Source organism: Eleutherodactylus coqui, unplaced genomic scaffold (genome assembly GCF_035609145.1).
Source record: "Eleutherodactylus coqui strain aEleCoq1 unplaced genomic scaffold, aEleCoq1.hap1 HAP1_SCAFFOLD_30, whole genome shotgun sequence".
Taxonomy (NCBI): domain Eukaryota; kingdom Metazoa; phylum Chordata; class Amphibia; order Anura; family Eleutherodactylidae; genus Eleutherodactylus; species Eleutherodactylus coqui.
In genome coordinates, this window is record NW_027102247.1 from 945448 (window position 1) to 968246 (window position 22799).

Consider the following 22799-nt stretch of genomic DNA (forward strand, 5'->3'; position numbering starts at 1 on the left):
CAAGGAGAGAGGTCGCACGCTGTTTTGCTCCTCCACAGAATCTCCCTTTTCAGCCCTTTTCTGGGTCAAATCAGTGACCCAAACAGAGGCAGACAAGAGCACAGCACCTGGGGACCCACCAGAACCCACAACCGGCCCGGACAAGGCTCACCTGGTGATCTCCAGCCGCCAAAAAGAAGCCGAAGAGCCGCAGCCCTGCACAGCGGCCCGCGCCCTAACCCGACAAGTACCGCGCTCAGAAACACCCGGCGAGGACCGCTCACGGAGCCCCAAGCAGAGGACTATGGCACAAGGTAACCCCTGCTGACTTGGAGGGGAGGCTCTGTCACCCTCAGTGCCCGCGCTCTCACCGCAGCGCCTTGCAAATACACAGCCGCGGCTCTCTCCCTCTGAATATACCGCCGTGGCCACCAACCTGCAACTCGGCGGCACATACAATCATCAGGGTGATCCCCCGCTGGACTAATCCCCACGCTGGTGGTTTTCCCCCTCCTGCTCCCCAGAGCCGACAATCAGCACGGGCGGGCACACCGGAAGATCTGCACCTAGTCTCTAGCTCCCTGTGAGGCAGCGGCCATCTCGCCCCCCCTCCCCCCTGAGTCGAGCAGGCTGCTTGGCATACTAGCCAGACCAGAGCAGAAAAGTAAAAAAGAGAGGATACTGTGATCCTCCCAGCACATCAACACCAGGCAAAGTTTAAAGCAGTACTCACTATTTCTGACGTGCAGCGGGGGAACGGAGGTCCTCTCCCCGGAGCTCTCAGACCGACAGCAGGCTCCATTAAAGTGTAGTGCAATTCAAATATCAATGCACCACAGCACCATCTAGTGGCCAAAACAGAGATAACCAGGACCTGAACCTCTTCTCATCCCTTTCTCAAAGCACTAAACAAAGCCAATCCTTGCCCATTAGAAAGAGCAACGAGGCCCCTAAGGCCTCCTTCCCACGAGCGTGACGGGCTCCGCCGCGTAATATTACGCAGTGAAGCCCGTCACGGCGCCCCCCAGAGACCCCATACTTACCAGCGGAAGATCGCGTGAAGACACTTCCCTGCACACCGCCGTCGCGTCATGTGACACGCCCACCGCGTCACATGACGCGGCCGGCCGTGTCACGTGACGCGCCGGCCGCGTCATATGACGCGCGGCGGTAGGCGGGGAAGCGTTTTTTCACGCTATCTTCCGCTGGTTGCAGCGGGAGATAGCGTGAACGGAAGCCGTCAGCGCGTACACCCGCAGCAAATAGAACATGCTGCGGGTGACAACGGGAGATTTCACGGTGCGTAATTCCGCGGTGGAATTACGCATCGTGTGCATTGTGCTATTAGGTTCAATAGAACCTAATAGCATGGGGCAACGCAGCGGATTTTTGCCGCGGATTTACGCGGCGTAAATCCGTTCGTGGGAAGGAGGCCTAAGGCCTCATGTCCACGGGGAAAATAAGAATTAAAATCCGCAGCGGATTTTAACTCTTCTCCCGCGCGCGGATCCGCACCCCATAGGGATGCATTGACCACCCGCGGGTAGATAAATACCCGCGGATCGTCAATAAAAGTGATTTTAAAAAAAATGGAGCATGAAAAAAATCTGGACCATGCTCCATTTTCATGCGGGTCTCCCGCGGGGACGGCTCCCGCGGGCTTCTATTGAAGCCTATGGAAGCCGTCCGGATCCGCGGGACACAAAAATCATATTTTACTTACACGCTCCGGTTCTTCTCTTCGGCGCCGCGCCATCTTCTCTCAGTCGCGGCCGGATCATTTTGCTTCGGCCCGGCGCATGCGCGAGGCACGTCACCGACGTCATCATGCACATCCGCCGAGCCGAAGAATGAAGATCCGGCCGCGACGAGAGAAGATGACGCCGCCGCGAAGAGAAGAAACGGAGCGGATGGGAGGTGAGTTTATTCTCATTTATTCCCATTTTCAGCGCTCATGTCCGCGGGGCAGGAGGGACCCGCTGCAGATTCTACATGGAGAATCTGCAGCGGATCTGATTTTCCCCGTGGACATGAGGCCTAAGTGTGTTGAGAAGAGGGACCCACAGTTAAAGGGGTTGTCCCGAGGCAGCAAGTGGGTCTATACACTTCTGCATGGCCATAATAATGCACTTTGTAATGTACATTGTGCATTAATTATGAGCCATACAGAAGTTATAAAAAGTTTTATACTTACCTGCTCCGTTGCTGGCGTCCTCGTCTCCATGGTGCCGACTAATTTTCGCCCTCCGATGGCCAAATTAGCCGCGCTTGCGCAGTCCGGGTCTTCTCCTCTTCTCTATGGGGCTCCGTGTAGCTCCGTGTAGCTCCGCCCCGTCACGTGCCGATTCCAGCCAATCAGGAGGCTGGAATCGGCAATGGACCGCACAGAAGCCCTGCGGTCCATGAAGACAGAGGATCCCGGCGGCCATCTTCAGCAGGTGAGTATGAAGACGCCGGACCGCCGGGATTCAGGTAAGCGCTGTGCGGGTGGTTTTTTTAACCCCTGCATCGGGTTGTCTCGCGCCGAACGGGGGGGGGGTTTAAAAAAAAAAAAAACCCGTTTCGGCGCGGGACATCTCCTTTAACTACAAGGAGAATACCTCCCCACCTTACTGCCAAGTGATCTGTGGAGGAATATCTGCATAGCCAGACTGCTATATAGAAACTGTCAGCAACCCACAAAGACAGACCCTGTGCCAAAGGGTACTGACAGAAAAACACTATATAGCCTCCTCAGCATTACAAAATAGCCTGGAAGCAAGTCCCAGCCCCCGCAACACCCAAGGAAGCAATACATCGCGCGCCTCGCAGGCGCAAATATCAAATTCCCGGTGCGACCCAGCGGACTCCTCAATCCCAAACACTTTCTTCTCAGCAAATACTGATAGTTCTAAAAAAAGAAAGGACTCTTATCAGGCAAAGCCACACTTAACAAATCTTCAAAACTCTACAGGAGCGCTACCTAAGGCACTCAAGATGGAATAGCAGGACTCTATGTTCTAACTCCACCCGCCACATGAGGCTCCTCAGCAACACATAACAGGACCACTCAACATCAATGAGCTTCTAAAGGAACTTTTAACAAACAACTACGCCTTCCAACGCCTCCATAAAGAATACGCCACCCAGTAGACCACTATACAACAAATAGCGACCAATCCACAGCGCATATCCAAGAATTAACTATTCAGGATGGTTAAGCGACGTATTAAAGCAACGGCCCCCAGGAGACTCTCAGAGTACTTCCCGCCTGGCACACAGAGCAACAAAAACAAACCCGCCACATCTCATTCAAACATCCCCGTAACCGAAGAAATACCCAACACCCACAGCCCTGCGGCTCTGTCTCCATACTCCTCCACAGGATCTCTCCCGCCTACCCCAGCCAATCCCAACACCTCCCCTGGAAGCGAAGGGAAAAGGAATGTTCAGGACCCCCTACCAGCCTCCCCCTCCCCAAAAGGACCGGCGGCAAAAAAGAGCCAAAATAACAATCCACAAGAAACTCCCCCGCAGACAGATCCTATCAACAATCTCCAAGCTTATCCCGACTCTGAAAGCCCCTTAACTATAAACGCTCTGAAGACTATGCTAATCTCGCTGCAAAAGGACATTTCTAAAGATATACAGAGCCTCTCTGGTCAATTACAATCTAACATCGACCACCTAGCTACCAGAACTGACCACCTTGAACGGAAAATGGGAGAATTTACCAAAGCCCACAACGAGTTGGTAGATGCGCATGGCAGTATGGAAGAAGTCGCATATTTGAGAGAGAAGGTCATAGACTTGGAAGACCGATCCAGAAGAAACAATCTCAAATTTAGGGGAGTTCCAGAGACTGTGACCCCCCCTGACATTCCACAATATATACTCAAATTACTCCAAACGCTCCTCCCGGACCTTCCCGAGATCGAATATGCAGTTGACAGAGCCCACAGAATTCCAAAAGCACGCTCTGTCCCTGAGTCAGCCCCCAGAGAAATCTTAGCAAGAATACACTTCCATAAAATAAAAGAGGAAGTCTTGGCAGTTGGAAGGCGTAGAGGCACACTACCGACTCCATATGAAGACATACAAATATTTCCAGATCTTTCAGCCGCCACTCTGCAGTCTCGGAGAAAGTTTACAGAAGTTACAGCAGCACTACGAGAGGCGCACATCAAGTATAGATGGGGATTCCCAACCAAACTACTGATCTCAAAAAATGGAACCATCCAGGTTGCCACCTCGCCAGAAGAAGGCGTCTCGTTCCTGAAACAATGGGGGATCCCTATCCTTCAGAAGCCTCTGAGGACGGCGGTAGAATCTCCTACAAGAATCGAACAAGACTGGAAAACATCAGATAAGCATGGCAGACACGCATAAATTGATGTTGTAAAGGGTCTTGAACCCATAGTTATATTTCTCCTTTACGGAGCCTAAAGTGGATGGTTTAAAATGCCACCCCTACCTAAGGTTCATTCATCCAGTGCAGATAGGCGCTGGATGAACAATATTTTGATTTTGTTAACTGTTAATGATGTTTTTTTTCCTTATGTCAAATATAGTTATAAAAGGTTCAGTAGGAGGCCACTTCCCTACCCCCCCCCCACCATACTTAATATGAAAAAACACAACGACTCCCCAGCGTATAAACCACCTACCAGTTATGCCCATTAGCATCACATCCCTAAATGTAAAAGGCCTGAACAGCCCCTATAAACGTAGCATGCTTTGGAGACAGGCTCTTAAGTCCCACTCAGACATCTTCCTCGCCCAAGAGACACACTTCCTGAGAGATAAACACCCCCCCTGCAACCACCCTAAATTTCCAAACATTTTCCTGGCATCAAATGAAGGGAAAAAAAAGAAAGGCGTAATGATAGCCATTAGCCGGAACGTTACATTTTCCCAAAAAAACGTATACGTGGACCCAGGCGGGCGATTTCTAATATTAGTCTGCGTAATTAACGCCACCACCTACACTCTAGTAAATGTCTACTTCCCATTTAAAAGGCAGGCCAAATTCTTCAAACATGTTCTTTCCGAAGTGGCTAAAATTCGAGAGGGGAATTTGGTGATCGGAGGAGATCTAAACTCAGTGGTGGACCCTACCTTGGACTCCACCGCGAGCGGCAGGGGCATGTCACCCATTGTCCCAATCATACACTCAGAAGAATTATACGACGTGTGGAGGTGCATGCATGGATCGTAGAGGGACTACACGTTTCTCTCCGCGCCACATGCATCTTATTCTAGGATAGATATGTTCCTGCTGCCGCGGGCAGGCCTCGAGGGGGTTTTACAGGCGGATATTGGAACAATATCATGGTCTGACCACGCCCCCATATCCTTAACGCTCCAAGAGAGCCCATTTCAATAAATGGCGGCATGGTTGCGTGTTTTTTTGCGCTTGCAAATGTGCTTGATTCGTGCTAACAAAAGTACAGTAAGGGCCGCTTCACACAAACATATTTGTTTCAATGGATGCCTTCAGAATTCTCTTTACTCACACATTTCGCATGCGTGCAAAACCTCACCATGCTCTATTTTTGTGCACATTTGCGCACCAAGGGTCCCTGTACAAGTCTATGGGAAGTGTGCACGTAACCGATTCCTATCTCCAAAAAAAGTTATAATAAACAGCGATAAAGTCTTATAAACTCCAAAATGGTACAAATAAAAACTACAGGACATCACGCAAAAACACGAGCCGTCGCACAAGTATCATGCGATACTTCCGCCATGTATCACGTGGACATGAGGCCTAAATCTAAGTGCTTGGTTGTTAGCAGCCGCAGCTGCGCTGCACCTCTTGCTCATCAGTTTTTTTTCCTGCTTTTGGAAACTGCTGTAGGAAAGGGGGTGCACCAGTACTGGAGGTACTGCAATACCAGGTCAATGTGCGGAGTGGACAGAGCAAGCACTTTTTCCAGCTCCCTGTTCTAAAAATCCATTTAATATATGATCCCCAGATAGGGGACGTATCAGATGCAACACGCTCAGCCAGCACTCCGGGCACACCCACAATGCACTGAGGGAGCCGGAAGACCTTTGCATAGCCCCGCCCAACGCCTTCTCAACCAGGGTGAGCCGTCCCCGCGGGAGACCCGCGCCTGAATGGAGCATGTCCGGATTTTTTCCTGCACGCGGGACCCGCGCCTGCAGGGAAAAATGACATCCGCAGGTATTTTACTACCTGCAGGTGTCTAATGCATCCATATCCATTGCATAGCGCCGATCGCAATGTCGGGGGTGGGGGGGTCCGAACAGCCCGGGATGACAGCTCCATGCTGCGGACACCGACAGCATGGAGCTGTCACGTCCAGAGCCCGAGGGGCTTTATTCTCTGCAGGACACATGTTTTTACTTCCTCAGAGAATAAAGCCCACTTCGGGAGGACGTAAAAACACTATGGCCCGGGGCGTGGCTTAGCAAGCAAGGAGAGAGGTCGCACGCTGTTTTGCTCCTCCACAGAATCTCCCTTTTCAGCCCTTTTCTGGGTCAAATCAGTGACCCAAACAGAGGCAGACAAGAGCACAGCACCTGGGGACCCACCAGAACCCACAACCGGCCCGGACAAGGCTCACCTGGTGATCTCCAGCCGCCAAAAATTTGTTTCAATTCTTTATGTTTATTATTGTATTTTGTGATGAAGCGTAGCACTCCCTTTTCTGCTGATTGAAATGATGTTTTGTTTTGTTTTCCCACTATTCTTTCCTCGTCTCTAGCCTTCCTATAGGAATCGTTTATAAGGGTCATCGGGTATTTCTTTTCTCGAAACCTATCACACAAGATTTTGGCTTGTTTTTCAAAGTTTCCATTAGAGGTACAGTTTCTTCTGATCCTCTTAAGTTGTCCATAGGGGGCGTTAGTTTTCCATGCTTTATGGTGATTACTCCGGAAATCCAACAGGCTGTTAGCATCTACTTCTTTAAAGTGTGTCTGGGTCTCAATTTTACCTCCCTTGATACTGATATCTAAGTCTAAGAATGTGACTTCAGTAGGACTAAGGGTTCCTGTGAATTTAAGGTTCCAATTGTTGGAATTTAATTTGGAAACAAAATTGTTTGCTTCATCGATTGTCCCATCCCATATCATGATGATATCATCAATGAAGCGTCTATAGAAACGTATGCAGGGGTTTGTAATAGTCTCCTCAAATGCCCCCATGTAAAGGTTGGCAAAACAGGGGGCACACTTCGTGCCCATTGCTGTACCACGGGTCTGGACATAGTATAAATGAGGATAGGACACTATGTACAGAATTATTTAGAGATTGCAAATAGTGATTGTTCACATCTAAGCTCCTCCCTTTCCTTTTCCTTTAGTGTTTGTTTGCTATAAATAAGAAGCACTTGATAACTGCTCCCTATGCTTGAAAAAGGCTTGTCAAAAGCCGAAACGCGTTGCGATACCCACCTGTTTCTGTATGCAATAAATTGTTTTATGAAGAATACTCCTGCCTCGTTGGAATTTCCCTGTTTCCTTTGGATATCGGGGTGCCAGGAGTCCAGGCACCCCGCTTCAAGTAAGAATTCAATACTTTGATACGGTTGGACGGAGCGCATTAAGTGAGTCCTTTTGCTTATATAGATTTCGCAGCCAATGATTCCCGACGGTTCCCTTCCCTTCAGCAAGGTTTTCACTGATGTGATGTTGAGAGAGAAAATCGCAGCCTGCTGTGTCCTTCTGCGCAGTGCGTTTTTTAAAATCTCCCATGTAATCCTATGGAGGCTGCGTTTTATCGCATCACAAGGCGACAAATATGCGCTGCAATGTTAACATTGGAAAGTCCTACCGACTTGCGCGTTAAACAAAAACATGCGGTTTTTAATGTGCGCGGCAGCGATGCGATTTAATCCTCTAAAAAAAAGCATCGCTGGTGATGGTCACGGCCGTATATTGGGACAAAACTAAGCCTAAGATTTCTGTGGTTTCGTTTTCACCAGCAGTATTCTCTCCCGTTAATACTTGACCGAGAAAATATTTAAGGGGTCTAGTTTTTTAAACAGGGTCATTTGTGGGGGTTCTCCAAAGCGCTCAAGGGCTCCACAAGTGAGCAATGGGACCTAACACACTTTCATGCAAAATAACTGTTCACGAAGCCACCGGCTGCTCCTTTCGGTTTGGGCCCCATTGTGCATACGGACACAAGATTAGGGCCACAATGGGTATATCTCTGAACACGGGACATACGGGGGGGGTCTCCATTTTGGGGTGCCAATCCTCATCTTCATGTGCAATATAGAAAAAAAGCCCATCATTAAAATTAAAATGACATATTTGCAAAAATATGAAATTTAATTTCTTCCCCTCCAAATTGCATTAATTCTTGACAAAAACTGTGGGGTAAAAATCCTCCTGACCCCCTCAGTGAATACATTAAGGGGTGTAGTTTATACCCATGAGACTTTGCAATCTTGGCTTGGTGCAGGAAAAGAAAGTGTTCCTCAAAATGTTAAAAATCAATGTAAAATTTGTACGTCTCCAAAATATGAACCCCCAGCGATCCGCTGTAATCCAAAGAAGATCTGGCAGTAAGGCTAATGTCACACAGCGAGTGCGATACCAGGCCGTGAATCGCGGCCCGTTTTCGCGCTCGCTAACGTACGATTTTTCTGTGGATGTGAGTCATTTTTGTAATAAAGCTGCCTCCCCTCCCTCCCGCTGCGGCTGTCCGCACCTAGCACGCGGTGCGATGCTGCCGCCAGCCCCATTAAAACAATGGGTGATGCAAGGCCCCGCCCAAAGATAGAACGAGCCGCGGGAAAATATTTATATTTATATTATACTATTATACTATCACATACAGGACACGATCAATGCATGCAACCCGATACCAACAAAAGCAAAATGGTGGATCATGTGAGTGGGAACCGCATACAGCGGCTCCCGGTGACAGCTCCCTGCTCTCGGCTACTCATTCTAGTCGAGAGCAGGGAATTTTTAAATTTCCCGGGCCTCCCGGCTCTCTGCGGATGCGCGTGACGTAATGCGTCTGACGCGCAGACGCCGGCGGCAGTGCCGGGGAGAAGACAGAAGGATCCGGACGCTGCGGAGGACCGGAAGTGAGTACTCTCAGCTCCCCTTACGGATCGAATCAGTATGGGGAGCTGAAACTTTAATTGTTTTTAACTTTCCATTGAGTTTAACGCGATCGCGTGACCGGGGGTGGGGTCCCGCGGCCCGGGATGACAGCTCCATGCTGTCGGCTACCTCCGGTAACCGGCAGCATGGAGCTATCACGTCCTGAGCCTGCAGGGCTGTCATTCCTAGAGGATGCATAAAACTACGTCCTCTAGGAATAAAGCCCAGCCGGCCAGGACGTAGAATCCCGATGGGGCCGTCGTTAAGGGGTTAAAGAGCCGATTCCATGGGAAAAACGCATTTTCCGTCAGCTCTGTACAGGTAAGCGGAAACATTTGTCCATTTTCATCAACAAATATTTAATTGATTTTCTAAATTATTGATTTGACAAAGTATATAAAATGCAAATCACAATAATAAAGTATATAATAAAACAAAAGAACTGTTGTGATGAGTCTATGGATTAACCTCGCCTTGTTTCTCAGTGGTAACAAGTCTAAATCATATTCCACATTATTTGAAAGATGCAAAATTGGCCAATCGTTACATTTCGTATTATTCGGTTTGCATAATTTAATTCTTAACCCCTTAGTGACTAGCCCATAGTGTTTTTACGTCCTGCCCAAGTGGGCCTTAATCCCTGAGGACGTAAAAACATGTGTCTGGGTGGATGACAGTGATCATGTAAAGTTAAAAAAAAAAGTGTGAAAAAGTAAAAAAAAAAAAAAGTTAAAGTTTTAAAAAAGTTTAAAAAGCGTACGTTTCATCTCCCCTCACGGATCATATCCGTGAGGGTGGATGAAAGTACGCACGTAAGGCCCCCAGATTTATCCGCGGACCTTACCCCAGCTTCTGCGCACACGCCTGTCGCCAAAATGGCGGACGCATGCGCAAAAGCTGTGGATTGCCAGGATAATTTAAAATCTCCCTGCTCCTGGCTACAAAACTGAGGCAAGAACCTGGAGATTTCACGGGGGGCCCCGGTGAGTGGTTCCTGATCCCGTGTTCGCCGTTATACAATGGATAATGGCGATCACGTAAAAGTTTTTTTTTTAAAATTGAAGTTTCATCTCCCCCTCACCGATGCGATCGGTGAGAGATGAAACTTTTTACCGGAGGCCTCCGTATTTGCACCCCAACGCGATCCTCATCCGTGAACTTACCCGGATTCTGCACATGCGACCGCTGGCAAAACACCGGACACATGCGCAGGAGTCGGGGAGTCCAGGAAACGTAAAATCTCCTTGCTCCCTGGAGAGCCTGGAGCAGTGACCTTGTTGAGCGGTCCCCGGTCACGTGATAAAAAGGTAGAGATCTACCTTAGGCCGGTCTCACATGACCGGATAGGAATTACGGATTCCGCATGCGTCTGATCCGCGGTAATAAGCAGATCAATCGCATTGGATTACACAATTCCGCTCACATTAGTGGGTTGGAATTATGTAATCCACTCGCAGAAAAGAGAACGCAGCAAGTTCTATTTTACCGCGGATATCCGCAGCATAGAGCCTATTGTGCTCCGTGGTCGCGGATATACCCGCAGCCCATACGCAACGACGTTGTAAAGAGAATTCTGAAGGCACCCATTGAAACAAATATGTTTGTGTGAAGCGGCCCTTACTGTACTTTTGTTAGCATTAATCAAGCACATTTGCAAGCGCAAAAAAACACGCAACCATGCCGCCATTTATTGAAATGGGCAATTAGTGTAATTAGAATAATACATGTTCTTCCCCTGCAGAAATGCACGAGAAAATAAAGGGGACTGCTTTTTTTTTGGACAAAATGCGCATGCAAAATACACTTATGTGAAGGAACTCGCTGCAATCAGCGGGTTCTACTGACATGTATTTAGCATGTATATTTTTCATGAGTAATATGCTGCGCAAATACATCTGTGTGAATCTGGCCAAAGAGCCCACGGTGGTATGCGTAAAACGCTGCGTCTCTGCGGTGAGAACACAATTGTGGACGTGAGCCCTAAGGCTGGAGCTCTATGGAGTCTTTCGCCATGCCATGGGTCATGTGACCAAAGATCGCTGTGCAGCCCTGTGAACTTGCATTCTCAAATATATCAATGGGGTCGCGCAAGTTCCCACAACCTATAGATTGCTAAAACCTCACCGAGGTTGGATTTTTGCAATATATTGGTCGCAGCTACTTGTGAGTTGTATCGCAACTCCATTGTCTTCAGTAAGGCCAGCTGCACACAACCACTTCACATTCCGAATGCAGGATACCACAGCGGAATCTGGCCGTTACCCCAGCCGGCGACCCTGCGTTCCTGCAGAATCTGTAATGCGGATGACCGCGAGTGTGAAGGAAGTAGCAGTAGTATGTATCTTTCAATGCATGTGATTTGCTGCAGATCCTCCGTGTGGACGACAACTGCGGATTGAACAATAGGAAACCGGTGGTGTGAAGCCGGCCCGAGAGTGTGAGGTCGCAGGGCTATACAGCAATCTTGGTCGCGTAGCACTAGTCTCATTGCATGACTACGACTCCGCCGTTCATGGGAGCTCAGTGCTTGACCATCTCCGTCAGCTCGACAGAAGTGAATGGAGAAGTAGTCACACGTTTAAAGAAATCTCATCCATATAATGTTGTCTCTATTGTATATATTGTTATTATGCTGTCTCCATATGTGTATATGTCTGTATATGTGTGTGTGTGTGTGTGTGTGTGTGTATGTATATATATATATTTTTTTTCTTTTTCTTTCCTGAGGAAGCGAAGCATGCCTTGAGGCTTGTGTTCTGGATGTTTTAAAACTCTGCTAAAACCACTGATTACCAATGATCTATTGGTGGGCAATTAAAAAAAAACAGTAATGGAGCTAAAAGTGATGTAGAAGTAGTAGCCGTGAAAGGGAGTGGAGGTTGGAGGGGTCTGTAGAGGGCCCCAAGCTAAACTTATGCACCCGAGCCCATGAGCCTCTATCTACGCCCCTGCTCTGGGTAATATGCAAATAAGGGAGCTGGCATGAATCCTCCTTAGGGAGAGCAACTACAAACTGAGTAAGCAGATGCACCTGGCCATGCACGCTCCTCTGGGTAATATGCAAATAAGGGAGCTGGCATAAATCCTCCTTAGGGAGAGCAAGTACAAATTGAGTAAGTAGACGCACCTGGCTGTGCACGCTCCTCTGGGTAATATGCAAATGAAGGAGCTGGCATGAATCCTCCTTAGGGAGAGTACCTACAAACTGAGTAAGGAGACGAACCTGGCCATGCACGCTCCTCTGGGTAATATGCAAATAAGGGAACTGGCATGAATCCTCCTTAGGGAGAGCATATACAAATTGAGTAAGTAGACGCACCTGGCCGTGCACGCTCCTCTGGGTAATATGCAAATGAAGGAGCTGGCATGAATCCTCCTTAGGGAGAGCACCTACAAACTGAGTAAGGAGACGAACCTGGCCATGCACGCTCCTCTGGGTAATATACAAATAAGGGAACTGTCATGAATCCCCCTAACGGAGAGCAACTGCAAACTGAGTAAGTAGACGCACCTGGCCATGCACGCTCCTCTGGGTAATATGCAAATGAGGGAGCTGGCTGCGTAATTGCGCAGGAGAGGAACACACCCAGAACTCGTTAGACTAATTTCAATAGCTGGGATCAGCGGTGGGTATCTTTCTGAATGCACAAAAGCCAGCAAAATATCTGCAGATGCGAATACACATACGCGGGCAAGCGCAATATCGCTACAAGAAAATCAGACTGATATCGCACTCATAAAGCTGCTTTCATACAAATGTTTTCTCGCAGATAAATGTCGCCCACAAATCGTCGCCATGTAAAGCATTGGACTCCAATGCATTCATTCACACGGGCGATTATTACCCCCCCTCCCCTCCCGCACAGCATCAAAATATGAGCCATGACCTATTTTTTGACAAAAACCGCAGAGAGGGGGAGGGAGTTTACCGGCACTTGTTGCAGAAGACAGCGGGCTTCTATTTAGCTATTAAGGCTTAACAAAAGCCATTCTGCCGACCGCAGCAGCGGAGTCCATTCACGCGATGCAGCCCTGTGAATGGACGAGACAGCGCTAATTCCAAAAGGGATTAGATTGCAGCAATGCTGCGCTGCCGCAATTCTTCCACGTGATGCCTTTGCGTGTGAATGCAACGCTTGTATGAAAGAGGCCTAAAGCTGCGGGGTTTTTTTCTCCCCCCTTCCCCCAATGCACAGAATTAGGGGCTTATTCACACGGGCATATTTTTCATCAGTATTTTGTGAGCCAAAACCAGAAGTGTAGAGAAAGTCTAATTGGGAAGATTTTCATTTCTTCCGTATTTTGCGCCCGTTCCTGGTTTGGCTCACAAAATACTGATGTATAATTCGTCATGTGAATAAGGCCTAAGGCTTATTCAGACTGGCACAGGCGAAACTACGCTCGGCAGCACGGGCAAATCATGCGCAGAAATCACAGGCAGGAAAGGAGGTGGTGAAAACGAAACCACTGAAATCCCATAGAGATCCGCGGTTTCGTTTTTTTTCCCTTTTTATATGCTTGTGATTATAAGGGGACTAAAGTACATTCGTGTGAAGGAGCCCTCGGCGCAATTTTATGCATATGAGAGCGCATTTGCTTACCCCCTTAGACTCTAATGGAATATCGGGAGCGCAAATGCACGTAAAAATCATTGCGGTTTCTGCGACCGCTTTTCTGCTAAATTTAGCACGCCGTGTGAAAGAGGCCCTAGGGCTTCGGCAGACGAATGTACACGCCAAGACTATTGTCGCAGTGGAGCGTATTTGTGCAGAAACAAGGTTTACAGTAATCGGGTTGCGCTTGAAATGCCAGTTCACACGCGCGTTCACCCCTTTCCGTGGCATACAGTGGCGATGGTCATCTTCTGCCTGCGACGGACGCCGGGTCACAACCCTTTCCTGTCATTTTTGTATGTAAAACGCAGAAAGATGAGGTGAGAAACACCCTTAGGGTCAGGGGCGTACCTAAAGGCTCAAGGGCCCGGGTGCAAAAGTTCAGCTCAGGGCCCCCCCTTCCCTTTCTCACCGCTTACCCATACCTAAATCATGCTGCATACAGCTGCAAAACGAATTTCCATACATGAATTAGCCCTATTAACGCGTTTCCTGCACTAGATGGAAATCACACGCCTGCGGGAGCCATCCCCACGGGAGACCCGCGCCTGCATGGAGCATGTCCGGATTTTTTCCTGCACACGGGACCCGCGCCTGCAGGAAAAAATGACATCCGCAGATATTTTACTACCTGCGGGTGTCTAATGCATCCCTATGGGGCGCGGATCCGCGTGCAGGAAAACCGCTGCGGATTTAAAATCCGAATTTTAAACCATCCACTTTAGGCTCCGTAAAGGAGAAATATAACTATGGGTTCAAGACCCTTTACAACATCAATTTATGCGTGTCTGCCATGCTTATCTGATGTTTTCCAGTCTTGTTCGATTCTTGTAGGAGATTCTACCGCCGTCCTCAGAGGCTTCTGAAGGATAGGGATCCCCCATTGTTTCAGGAACGAGACGCCTTCTTCTGGCGAGGTGGCAACCTGGATGGTTCCATTTTTTGAGATCAGTAGTTTGGTTGGGAATCCCCATCTATACTTGATGTGCGCCTCTCGTAGTGCTGCTGTAACTTCTGTAAACTTTCTCCGAGACTGCAGAGTGGCGGCTGAAAGATCTGGAAATATTTGTATGTCTTCATATGGAGTCGGTAGTGTGCCTCTACGCCTTCCAACTGCCAAGACTTCCTCTTTTATTTTATGGAAGTGTATTCTTGCTAAGATTTCTCTGGGGGCTGACTCAGGGACAGAGCGTGCTTTTGGAATTCTGTGGGCTCTGTCAACTGCATATTCGATCTCGGGAAGGTCCGGGAGGAGCGTTTGGAGTAATTTGAGTATATATTGTGGAATGTCAGGGGGGGTCACAGTCTCTGGAACTCCCCTAAATTTGAGATTGTTTCTTCTGGATCGGTCTTCCAAGTCTATGACCTTCTCTCTCAAATATGCGACTTCTTCCATACTGCCATGCGCATCTACCAACTCGTTGTGGGCTTTGGTAAATTCTCCCATTTTCCGTTCAAGGTGGTCAGTTCTGGTGGTCGATGTTAGATTGTAATTGACCAGAGAGGCTCTGTATATCTTTAGAAATGTCCTTTTGCAGCGAGATTAGCATAGTCTTCAGAGCGTTTATAGTTAAGGGGCTTTCAGAGTCGGGATAAGCTTGGAGATTGTTGATAGGATCTGTCTGCGGGGGAGTTTCTTGTGGATTGTTATTTTGGCTCTTTTTTGCCGCCGGTCCTTTTGGGGAGGGGGAGGCTGGTAGGGGGTCCTGAACATTCCTTTTCCCTTCGCTTCCAGGGGAGGTGTTGGGATTGGCTGGGGTAGGCGGGAGAGATCCTGTGGAGGAGTATGGAGACAGAGCCGCAGGGCTGTGGGTGTTGGGTATTTCTTCGGTTACGGGGATGTTTGAATGAGATGTGGCGGGTTTGTTTTTGTTGCTCTGTGTGCCAGGCGGGAAGTACTCTGAGAGTCTCCTGGGGGCCGTTGCTTTAATACGTCGCTTAACCATCCTGAATAGTTAATTCTTGGATATGCGCTGTGGATTGGTCGCTATTTGTTGTATAGTGGTCTACTGGGTGGCGTATTCTTTATGGAGGCGTTGGAAGGCGTAGTTGTTTGTTAAAAGTTCCTTTAGAAGCTCATTGATGTTGAGTGGTCCTGTTATGTGTTGCTGAGGAGCCTCATGTGGCGGGTGGAGTTAGAACATAGAGTCCTGCTATTCCATCTTGAGTGCCTTAGGTAGCGCTCCTGTAGAGTTTTGAAGATTTGTTAAGTGTGGCTTTGCCTGATAAGAGTCCTTTCTTTTTTTAGAACTATCAGTATTTGCTGAGAAGAAAGTGTTTGGGATTGAGGAGTCCGCTGGGTCGCACCGGGAATTTGATATTTGCGCCTGCGAGGCGCGCGATGTATTGCTTCCTTGGGTGTTGCGGGGGCTGGGACTTGCTTCCAGGCTATTTTGTAATGCTGAGGAGGCTATATAGTGTTTTTCTGTCAGTACCCTTTGGCACAGGGTCTGTCTTTGTGGGTTGCTGACAGTTTCTATATAGCAGTCTGGCTATGCAGATATTCCTCCACAGATCACTTGGCAGTAAGGTGGGGAGGTATTCTCCTTGTAGTTAACTGTGGGTCCCTCTTCTCAACACACTTAGGCCTCATGTCCACGGGGAAAATCAGATCCGCTGCAGATTCTCCATGTAGAATCTGCAGCGGGTCCCTCCTGCCCCGCGGACATGAGCGCTGAAAATGGGAATAAATGAGAACAAACTCACCTCCCATCCGCTCCGTTTCTTCTCTTCGCGGCGGCGTCATCTTCTCTCGTCGCGGCCGGATCTTCATTCTTCGGCTCGGCGGATGTGCATGATGACGTCGGTGACGTGCCTCGCGCATGCGCCGGGCCGAAGCAAAATGATCCGGCCGCGACTGAGAGAAGATGGCGCGGCGCCGAAGAGAAGAACCGGAGCGTGTAAGTAAAATATGATTTTTGTGTCCCGCGGATCCGGACGGCTTCCATAGGCTTCAATAGAAGCCCGCGGGAGCCGTCCCCGCGGGAGACCCGCATGAAAATGGAGCATGGTCCAGATTTTTTTCATGCTCCATTTTTTTTAAAATCACTTTTATTGACGATCCGCGGGTATTTATCTACCCGCGGGTGGTCAATGCATCCCTATGGGGTGCGGATCCGCGCGCGGGAGAAGAGTTAAAATCCGCTGCGGATTTTAATTCTTATTTTCCCCGTGGACATGAGGCCTTAGGCCTCCTTCCCACGAACGGATTTACGCCGCGTAAATCCGCGGCAAAAATCCGCTGCGTTGCCCCATGCTATTAGGTTCTATTGAACCTAATAGCACAATGCACACGATGCGTAATTCCACCGCGGAATTACGCACCGTGAAATCTCCCGTTGTCACCCGCAGCATGTTCTATTTGCTGCGGGTGTACGCGCTGACGGCTTCCGTTCACGCTATCTCCCGCTGCAACCAGCGGAAGATAGCGTGAAAAAACGCTTCCCCGCCTACCGCCGCGCGTCATATGACGCGGCCGGCGCGTCACGTGACACGGCCGGCCGCGTCATGTGACGCGGTGGGCGTGTCACATGACGCGACGGCGGTGTGCAGGGAAGTGTCTTCACGCGATCTTCCGCTGGTAAGTATGGGGTCTCTGGGGGGCGCCGTGACGGGCTTCACTGCGTAATATTACGCGGCGGAGCCCGTCACGCTCGTGGGAAGGAGGCCTTAGGGGCCTCGTTGCTCTTTCTAATGGGCAAGGATTGGCTTTGTTTAGTGCTTTGAGAAAGGGATGAGAAGAGGTTCAGGTCCTGGTTATCTCTGTTTTGGCCACTAGATGGTGCTGTGGTGCATTGATATTTGAATTGCACTATACTTTAATGGAGCCTGCTGTCGGTCTGAGAGCTCCGGGGAGAGGACCTCCGTTCCCCCGCTGCACGTCAGAAATAGTGAGTACTGCTTTAAACTTTGCCTGGTGTTGATGTGCTGGGAGGATCACAGTATCCTCTCTTTTTTACTTTTCTGCTCTGGTCTGGCTAGTATGCCAAGCAGCCTGCTCGACTCAGGGGGGAGGGGGGGCGAGATGGCCGCTGCCTCACAGGGAGCTAGAGACTAGGTGCAGATCTTCCGGTGTGCCCGCCCGTGCTGATTGTCGGCTCTGGGGAGCAGGAGGGGGAAAACCACCAGCGTGGGGATTAGTCCAGCGGGGGATTACCCTGATGATTGTATGTGCCGCCGAGTTGCAGGTTGGTGGCCACGGCGGTATATTCAGAGGGAGGGAGCCGCGGCTGTGTATTTGCAAGGCGCTGCGGTGAGAGCGCGGGCACTGAGGGTGACAGAGCCTCCCCTCCAAGTCGGCAGGGGTTACCTTGTGCCATAGTCCTCTGCTTGGGGCTCCGTGAGCGGTCCTCGCCGGGTGTTTCTGAGCGCGGTACTTGTCGGGTTAGGGCGCGGGCCGCTGTGCAGGGCCGCGGCTCTTCGGCTTCTTTTTGGCGGCTGGAGATCACCAGGTGAGCCTTGTCCGGGCCGGTTGTGGGTTCTGGTGGGTCCCCAGGTGCTGTGCTCTTGTCTGCCTCTGTTTGGGTCACTGATTTGACCCAGAAAAGGGCTGAAAAGGGAGATTCTGTGGAGGAGCAAAACAGCGTGCGACCTCTCTCCTTGCTTGCTAAGCCACGCCCCGGGCCATAGTGTTTTTACGTCCTCCCGAAGTGGGCTTTATTCTCTGAGGAAGTAAAAACATGTGTCCTGCAGAGAATAAAGCCCCTCGGGCTCTGGACGTGACAGCTCCATGCTGTCGGTGTCCGCAGCATGGAGCTGTCATCCCGGGCTGTTCGGACCCCCCCACCCCCGACATTGCGATCGGCGCTATGCAATGGATATGGATGCATTAGACACCTGCAGGTAGTAAAATACCTGCGGATGTCATTTTTCCCTGCAGGCGCGGGTCCCGCGTGCAGGAAAAAATCCGGACATGCTCCATTCAGGCGCGGGTCTCCCGCGGGGACGGCTCACCCTGGTTGAGAAGGCGTTGGGCGGGGCTATGCAAAGGTCTTCCGGCTCCCTCAGTGCATTGTGGGTGTGCCCGGAGTGCTGGCTGAGCATGTTGCATCTGATACGTCCCCTATCTGGGGATCATATATTAAATGGATTTTTAGAACAGGGAGCTGGAAAAAGTGCTTGCTCTGTCCACTCCGCACATTGACCTGGTATTGCAGTACCTCCAGTACTGGTGCACCCCCTTTCCTACAGCAGTTTCCAAAAGCAGGAAAAAAAACTGATGAGCAAGAGGTGCAGCGCAGCTGCGGCTGCTAACAACCAAGCACTTAGATTTAGGCCTCATGTCCACGTGATACATGGCGGAAGTATCGCATGATACTTGTGCGACGGCTCGTGTTTTTGCGTGATGTCCTGTAGTTTTTATTTGTACCATTTTGGAGTTTATAAGACTTTATCGCTGTTTATTATAACTTTTTTTGGAGATAGGAATCGGTTACGTGCACACTTCCCATAGACTTGTACAGGGACCCTTGGTGCGCAAATGTGCACAAAAATAGAGCATGGTGAGGTTTTGCACGCATGCGAAATGTGTGAGTAAAGAGAATTCTGAAGGCATCCATTGAAACAAATATGTTTGTGTGAAGCGGCCCTTACTGTACTTTTGTTAGCACGAATCAAGCACATTTGCAAGCGCAAAAAAACACGCAACCATGCCGCCATTTATTGAAATGGGCAATTAGTGTAATTAGAATAATACATGTTCTGCCCCTGCAGAAATGCACGAGAAAATAAAGGGGACTGCTTTTTTTTTTTTAACAAAATGCGCATACACTTATGTGAAGGAACTCGCTGCAATCAGCGGGTTCTACTGACGTGTATTTAGCATGTATATTTTTCATGCATAATATGCTGCGCAAATACATCTGTGTGAATCTGGCCGAAGAGCCCACGGTGGTATGCGTAAAACGCTGCGTCTCTGCGGTGAGAACACAGTCGTGGACATGAGCCCTAAGGCTGGAGCTCTATGGAGTCTTTCGCCATGACATGGGTCATGTGACCTGCCCGGCGCTGCTGCAGCTTCCTCCCAGTATATATGTATATATATATATACACTGGGAGCTGTCCAAATCCGCAGCTATGGTTGTGGTTTACACAGAAAGACGACAAGGAGAATAATGCTGATAATAATAGAAATTCTGTATGTCTGTTTTCAGCCTTACAAAACTATAACTATAGAAGTTTAAATTTATACGTAAAGCTAGATATTTTTAGAAATATCTATATTGATATATAACTATCTATTTTTATAGCTAGATATATATCTATGCAGTAAGATACATTAGATCGATGGTGACACACGCACCCGAAACAAGGACCACAGGTTGTAAGCAGCCATTTTTCCGTCAGTCTCCACTGGAGTCTCTCCCAGGCCCAAACTGAACCTACCTACCTGAATTGTAAGTACCTACCTTCTTGTTCTCTATGAAAGAACTGAGCGTACCTTTTAAAAAAATGGCGTCGGCAGCAGCAACCAATCAGATTTTGTATAGTTTATGTATAGCTACCTGCCATGCTGTCCATTGGTTTCTACAGTAACATTGCAGCGCCCTCTGTTGGTTTTACAGAAACGTGTTGCACCACCTATTGGATTTACCCAAACTTACAGCACCATAGAGATTAGCGGGTCACCTCCCAGTTCTCCATCTTTTTGCCCTATTTTTCTCTAGGGTGGTTTCAAACCGGCGGGTAAAATCGCGCCATTTTTAACCGATGCGTTGGTTATTGAAAAAAAAAAAAAGCAGATTTCGCAGCCAATGATTCCCGACGGTTCCCTTCCCTTCAGCAAGGTTTTCACTGATGTGATGTTGAGAGAGAAAATCGCAGCCTGCTGTGTCCTTCTGCGCAGTGCGTTTTTTAAAATCTCCCATGTAATCCTATGGAGGCTGCGTTTTATCGCATCACAAGGCGACAAATATGCGCTGCAATGTTAACATTGGAAAGTCCTACCGACTTGCGCGTTAAACAAAAACATGTGGTTTTTAATGTGCGCGGCAGCGATGCGATTTAATCCTCTAAAAAAAAGCATCGCTGGTGATGGTCACGGCCGTATATTGGGACAAAACTAAGCCTAAGATTTCTGTGGTTTCGTTTTCACCAGCAGTATTCTCTCCCGTTAATACTTGACCGAGAAAATATAGGACCTCCCCTATGAATACTATGTGCGTGAAAGATCAGGCGGCCGCCATATTCCCACCATTTATTTTGTTTCTTACAGTTGCTCCTACAGCGGTGTGTGTGTGTTTGTTTATGTATGTGTATATATTTTACACACATACACACATCGCAATGCATTGTTCTTACAAGGCGCACTGCACTGCCAGACACACTCGCATATTTGCCATGCGAGATATTGGTTTGAGTTTCTCGGGCTGATATAGTGCTAATGAGCGGACTAACGAGGAAATGCTCATTTGTTGGCTGATGGCGTCCTTTACATGGGCTAAACATGAACGGCTCCTTGTCGTCTCTCCGTGTAAACCACAACCATAGCTGCGGATTTGGACAGCTCCCAGTGTGTGTATATATATATGTGTATATATATATATATATATATATATATATATATATATATATATATATACTGGGAGGAAGCTGCAGCAGCGCCGGGCAGCGCTCCTAGGTGATGTGTGTGTATATATATAGGCCTTAGGTTATGGCTGTGATGATAGGATTTCCTCCTGTCAAAGTTGCATCGCACACCGCACAAAAATCACGCTTTCATGCGATGCAACAGAGAGGAAGGCTCCATAGGATAACATGGGCCACGAAACCTCACGAGTCGCGGGCATATCGGGATGTCGCACCCTCCAAAACATGTGAATTGCCCCATTGGAAAGCATAGGCCGAACAAACACGTGATTTGTCGCAGTGTGACTTTGACGCTCATGTAAACGCGGCCTGAGTATTAGGGGACTCCCTAATATATACGAGCCTCCTAACATTTAGGCCATGTTTGTAGCTTGCTGGACCACGTGGTGCTAATAATCTCCGCTGTCGGTGTCCTGCGGCAGATTTGTACGTATTGCTGCGAACGTGTCGGACGCTCCTCGACTTCACAGCAGGTTTGCTGTTTCTGTGTTCATTGTGTGAAAATCCTGCTTAAGACGTGTTCTGCCTCCGAACGCCAACCGTAAATGCGCCAATATTCAGATGGAACATAAACGGTTGTATTCCCACGTTTGAGCGTTTCACTATTACCCGACTCCAGTTTACCATATGGTGCAGCCAACATGTCTGTTCATCATATGGCAGAAGGACGGCGTAATACTTAATTTCTCCTGCGGGGGCGTTGCAGGGGAATTGAACACTTCGGCCTTTTTCACGCGGCAGAGCAAATATTGCACGTATATGAACCGCGGCTCGTTCTATCTTTGGGCGGGGCCTTGCATCACCCATTGTTTTAATGGGGCTGGCGGCAGCATCGCACCGCGTGCTAGGAGCGGACAGCCGCAGCGGGAGGGAGGGGAGGCAGTTTTATTACAAAAATGACTCACATCCACAGAAAAATCGTACGTTAGCGAGCGCGAAAACGGGCCGCGATTCACGGCCTGGTATCGCACTCACTGTGTGACATTAGCCTTACTGCCAGATCTTCCTTGGATTACAGCGGATCGCTGGGGGTTCAGCTAACCTAATGCCAACACAATGGATCTCCCAGCTTTCCTAGAACCCTCTAGAGCAGTGCTCCCCACCTCCGCCCCTCAGCGCCCCCAACAGGTCATGTACAGGATCTCGTATAGTAAGAACACCTGTGGCAATGTCTGAGGTACCGATGATAATTACATCACCTGTACAACACTGAGGAAGTCCTGAAAACATGACCTGTGGGGTCCCGAGGACTGGAGGTGGGAGTCACTGCCCTACAGTGATATGACAAAAGGAGGCTGACTGGCCATTCAGGGACTAGGAAAGCTGGGTGACAGAACTGTTGGTAACCTGATGACCATCATGGAGCCCCCTACCGCTGACACGAACAGAGCCTCGCTCGGTAGTCGTCACACCACTTGCCTCGGCTCCTGAAAACAAAGTGGTGTAGACATGTAATGATGTTGTGCAGAAGACTAGGAAAGCTGGAGGCAAGTTGTGGTGGTGGCCATATTCAGTTCACTAAGATACAAAAATATCGTGAGTTCAGAA

At 49.0% G+C, this 22799-nt stretch overlaps 2 pseudogenes; one reads left to right on the forward strand and one right to left on the reverse strand.

Annotated features, from left to right (window-relative positions):
* Positions 1-5821: 5821 nt before the first annotated feature.
* Positions 5822-5949, reverse strand: LOC136601088 (U2 spliceosomal RNA; annotated as a pseudogene).
* Positions 5950-18717: 12768 nt separating this feature from the next.
* Positions 18718-18845, forward strand: LOC136601084 (U2 spliceosomal RNA; annotated as a pseudogene).
* Positions 18846-22799: the final 3954 nt, after the last annotated feature.